The following is a 6,000-nucleotide window of genomic DNA, read 5'->3' as shown; positions in this document are numbered from 1 at the left end:
AGATCACTTGACCGAGGGTCTATACGTTCAAATAATAATTCAAAAAATACTGTCATCACTCTTTACTCTTACTCAGTCTATCTCTTACAATGGTGTAGCCTAAATACACGAGCTTTCTTGGAGCACACCCAGTTCATTACACATGCTCAGAGGCACGTACCCTCCGGTGCACACTTTTTTTGGGGGGGGGGGGGGACCCCTCCCCCTGTGATAAACTCATCGCTCCCTTAATAATTTTTTTTTCTGGCACAAAACAAACAGTTGCTCTGACTTACCAGAAGTCCGGTGGTCGCACTGTCTCCACTCCTTTTAAAGAACGCCTTTTCTTTTTCTTTTTTATCGTTTTTTTCCTCTGTTGTAAATAGTCCATAAACTATCCCCGCTTGTTTACTCTGAAGTCTTGTTTAATCTCGAGAGATTTTGCGAGATTTCCTGTCTGACCTGGGAATGTTTGTGTGTGAAATCTGTTTGTGTGTGGTGTTATTGTCCTTACTGTGTGGTTGAACACCACACACTGTATGACCAAACCTGTTAGATCTGTGATTTTTATCTCCACGTGTGGTCTCTCAGGTTTTGGAAACCTACAATTTTAAGATCCTGCCATGTGAACCAGGCTTAACTCAAAGCTAGCTTCCTGTGGAGTTAAATTTCTCATTAATACCAGCAAATGCACAGAGGCTGATCTACAAATATTCCTTGATATGCATAACTGCCGCTTTTGTCAGACTGTCATGTGTACACACACACACACACACACACACACACACACACACACACACACACACACACACACACACACACACACACACACACACACACACACACACACACACACACAAAGGCTCCTGCAGATGCTGTTAACATAAATATTGTTTTTGATTGACTGATTAATAGAGGGGCTTTATTGAACATGTACAAATTGTATGTAAGACAACAGGATCTTAATTAAACAACTGCAAATTATAAAGAACACAAGGCTCATATGGCCAAGGGTACTTTAGCATTATGTTATGTGACAGAAGCACATCCCTATTTACTCAACACAAAATTTCTCAGTGAGAAAATGACACAGGCGGAGAATTGTTTGCTGTTCCCTCAGGTTTTACTTACAGATGTAAGTTTCTTAGTGGGTGTTTATATTTTGCTCTATCAAAGTTGTGTTCACTCTAAATCTGCAGTCTGCCACAACTGACAACCCCCCTACCCCCAAGGGGAGATGCCCCACATATTTATATAACTGCCAAATTTACTAGTGGCCTTCAGTAACATCGTATGCGTATCTCACGTTAATGTCGAAATACAATCAGTGAGCCTTTAAACTTGATCAGCAGGTGGGAATATAAAGAAGTGTCAGAGGATCAGTGGATGTCTTTCTTTACTCATCTCGAGAGCTTCCGTATCCCTCTGTCATAATCCATTCTGTTCCTCTATTTGCAGCCTGACATGAAAACAAAACATCTGTAGCAACGTGAGAACAAGGACAGGACTGACAAGAAACAGTCCTAAATTTACAAGTTTATATATATACAAAAAGTGCACCTATGATAAAAATTACAGACCACTCCAGTGGACCAAATACTTATTTGCTTCACTGTATACAGTGGTCCCTCGTTCATCGTGGGAGTTACATTCTAAAATAACCCGCCATAGGCGAAATCTGCGAAGTAGTCAGCGTTATTTTTTACAATTATTACGGATGTTTTAAGACTGTAAAACCCCTCACTACACACTTTATACACTTTTCTCAAACAGGCATTAATATTTTCTCACTTTTCTCTCCTGTATAAACACTCTCAAAGTTCAAACCTTAGTAGAAAAATAAGACCAGTATTATAGAATGAAACCAAAGATCAAAACCTGTTTTCAGGCCCAAACATCTGTTTGAGAAATAAAAATAGAACGTTTTCCTATAAATAATTATGTTAGTTCTTTTAGAACTAACAAATTTAATTTTAACGATCAACCTACAAGGTTGGACACATAAGAAATTATTAAGTGACTCGCCAGTATTTCACAGTTCATCTTTGTCCTGGCGCCGCTCCGCTGTCGCATCTTTTTCCACTGAGTGACACCTCGGTGCAGGTGTCTTTTTCCGAGTGAAGAACACCATTATGGGTAGTTGTTGGCGCTCTTTTTACTTCTGGGTGAGAAGATTATAAACAGGCACACGCAGAACACAGTGCACTTTTTTCGCTCACTGCCTCCGGTGTTACCATTGCAGGACTGATGCAGGACCCGCAAAGAATCCAAGTCATTAAAAAGATGCAAACCTTGCTCAGTGGCCATGGAACTCTGCGGCTGCGGTTACCGAGACCATACAGCGCTGCGGATTTTTCCGCAAGAATTCTATCCTTGCGGGCTGCTGGAGCGCTCTGCATCAAAACAGTGAGCGTAGTCTCTAGACCTGTTGCCAGACTTTGGCCGCAACTCCGCACAGCAGACAGTGGGGCGGTGTGAGTGGTGCGCTGCAGCGCTTACCGAGCCCGCAGACTCGGTAAGCGCATCGGAGGCAGTGAGAGCAATCGCCGTGATGCCGACCGGTGCCATGACTGGCCCGCCTGATAAGGACGCAGAACACAATGCGCTGTTAAAAACAAAAAAAAACAAAAGAAGAAGAAGCATGCAAAATTGCACAACAACAAAAAAAAAAAAATCTGCGAAACTGCGAGGCTGCAAAAGGTGAACCGCGTTATAGTGAGGGACCACTGTATATGTAATCAGGCAGCACGGTGGAATACTGGTTAACACTGTTGCCTCACAGCAAGGTCATGGGACTGCTTCTCTTGTGTGTATTGACCCAACACTTCCTCAGTTTCCTCTGGTAACCTGTTGGACAACAGCACAAGTGGTTTGTATCCCAGACCTTGATTGCTCAAGTCTCAAAATTCAATTTATGATCTACAATTTTGGTTTGGCAAAAATTTATGCTTGATGCTTTTCCTGACACAAACTTGCTCATTTATCCAGGTGTAATTTCTCCCGGTTCTTTATGTAATATACTGCCCCTTTCCCAGAACCAAATCGATATATTCTTCATTTTTAATTTATTGAAAGTCACATTGAAACTGGGCCCGGGTCTCCACAGATGGGCTCCATCTTGTGGAAGATGACAAAGATGGCTCGCACAACACTTTTATACAATGTGGGCATTACAGTGGGTTTGGTTTAGTCTATATGTTACTGGCTCTCTCAGATATACAGGGAGGGCTCCCCCTGTATGTGAACCTTGCACATGTAATGTAAGTGAAACTTAACTTTTAAGTTTAAACTTTAAACCAGATCTCAGAGACTTGCAAACACATAACAAAGGCAAATACTTAACCACTAACATAAAATAAGGAGTTAGCACATACATTGTCTAACACGGGCTATCCGGGTTTGGGACTGGCACTTTGAGTGAACTGGCTGGATACCCCATGTGAGTGAATTAACTTCTACTCAGTCGTCGTGGCAGTCCCACAGCGGCAAGGAAGATGGCCTTTTGGTTGATTCCCAGATGAGGTGGTGTATGTGGAGATGACTGAACAGGCCCAATCTTGACATGCGCCGTTTCTGACAGGTGCTATACATGGTTTCTGTGGGAAGCTTCTGCCAGACAGGATCTTGTTCTCTCTCCTTCCTCTTTCTTCTCTTCTACTCTGTATTCTTCATCCACATTTTTTCAGACTCCCACTACTGTGTGGATCATGGCTTACCAGCTGGCTGAGTCTCTTGTTTGTTCTTCCTAGGTATTTCAAGTCGATGGTGCAGGTCTTGACGTTGTGCTTCAGGAGGTCCTTGTCACATTTCTTCTGCCCTCCTCTGGACCATTTTCCTTTTGTTAGCCGAGAGCAGAAGATCTGCTTGGGAAGTCAGTTGTCATCCATCCTCATGATGTGACCCACCCACTGAAGCTGTTTCTTGATGATGACACACTCTATGCTCTGGAGCTTGGCATTAGCCAAGGTGCTGATGTGGATATAGTCGCTCTCAAAGTTGCTCCAATTTTGGTAAAAAACGATGCAAATTATTGGTTGAGCTAATAGGATTAATAAATGGAATAGTGTTGACAGTGTTGAATGCTTGGTCTCCAACGTAAAGGTCAAGCAGGGTCTATGTCTATTGGATTCTATGACATGTGACATATGTTACCCCATAACGTGATAAGTAAGAATGATACATGGTCCAAACTATTCCTTTTTAAAACTGTGTTAACTCAACTAGTAATTTCCATCACTTTTTTACCAAAATTGAAGCAACTTTAACTTTTGACCCCTGTACAAAATGAAACTGACCTTTGTCACCATTCTTGCTGTTTTTATCCCGTAACTCCATAGAATTCAGTCAGATAGTCCAAACTATACCTTTTTGGAATCTTTATGATCAGGCAAATAATGTGGAATATTTTTCAATATGATTGGAGCATCTTTTAATTTTGACCTCTGTGTAATTCTTCAACTAACCCCTACCTGACCACCGATTGAAAATTCAAGTGGTCAATCGGTTTTTCAAGAGGATTGTCTGTCTGTCGAATTTGATGCTTTTCTCACCATTTGCAGGATTCCCCTCTACATATTATCTTATCTGCTGTACTATATCTGATAACATACCGTATTTTCCGCACCATAAGGCGCACCTAAAAGCCTTCAATTTTCACAAAAATCGGCCGTGCGTCGTATAATCCGGTGCGCCTTATGTGCGCACTGAATTCCAAAATCTGTAAAAACGACCGACGTTGTCTTTGACCGTCGGAATATCGGACCATTTCCCGCTGACACAAGGACGTAATACGTAAAGTACGTACGCTGGCAGCGTAGAGTACGTACCCTGGCAGCGATAAACCAATCGGAGAACATTACGTAATACGTAAAGTACGTACGCTGGTAGCGTAGAGTACGTACGCTGCCAGCGATAAACCAATCAGAGGTGAGTCCGTGGTACGGAGACTTACCTCCGCCACTCCTCCGGTAGTTACTGTATACTACAGGTATCCTGCAAAACAACATTTGTTTGTCTAAGGACCCCCGAAAATGGCGTCAGCGAAGAGACATGCTTACGAGGCACAATTCAAACTGCAGGCTATCAGTTACGCGGTTGTTCATGGGAATAGAGCAGCTGCGAGAGGAAACAAGAAAATGAACTGCGCCAAGTTAAAAGGACCAACGGAGTTTCTGCGGAAACAAAGTTGGCCACAGCTAGAAGACCAACTCGAGCAATGGGTCATTGAACAAAGAACAGCCGGGAGAAGCGTCTCTACAGTCACCATTCGGCTGAAGGCAAAAACGACAGCGATGATGAGAGGGAAGATGAGCGGGAACCTGGCGTGTTTGATGGCGAAATTGCCCAGCTGTTCAATTCAGACACAGAAGATGAGGACTTCGATGGATTTGTGACAGAACCATAATAAAAAATAATGTGAGTACCATATTGTTGAATAGTTCAAAGTTGTTAAAAAGTTAAAATACACTCACCGTTTTGCTTCCATGACCATTTTTTTTTTTTTTTTTTTTTTTTTTTTGTAGACTATATGTTTTAGCGTGCGCTCTTTGTCAGGGTTAAGTACCCGCAAATTGAGGCCGCGCCTTATAATCCGGTGCATTTTATGGTGCAGAAAATACGGTACAAAAATCAATACAGATGTCATTTAGCTATACAATATAAGGAGGCAATTTTGCAGCAAAGCATTTTGACAAATTTTTGCAAAATGTTCTTCATTAGCTACCAATGTTAACCACATGTCCACTTTGCAATGCCTTTTTTTTTTTTTGGTCTTGCAAATTGCACAACTAAACATGTGGAGTCAAAAATAAAAAGTCAAAGCATGACTCAACTTTACTTTTTCAAACTGTGCAGACACAACTTTTTCAGTGTGACTCTGCAGAGGGTTGCAGGTGCACATTACAAGACCCATTGTGTAAAAGCTGCTAGGGTTTAAGTGCCTTGTTAAAGTGTAGTTTGATTGCACTGAATGGTTCATTAAGAAGCTCATTTGCTGCACAGATTGAAATTACTCTCACATTA

This window comes from Thalassophryne amazonica, chromosome 4 (assembly GCF_902500255.1).
Source record: "Thalassophryne amazonica chromosome 4, fThaAma1.1, whole genome shotgun sequence".
In the NCBI taxonomy this organism is placed as follows: Eukaryota; Metazoa; Chordata; class Actinopteri; order Batrachoidiformes; family Batrachoididae; genus Thalassophryne; species Thalassophryne amazonica.
This window is presented reverse-complemented; position numbering follows the sequence as displayed.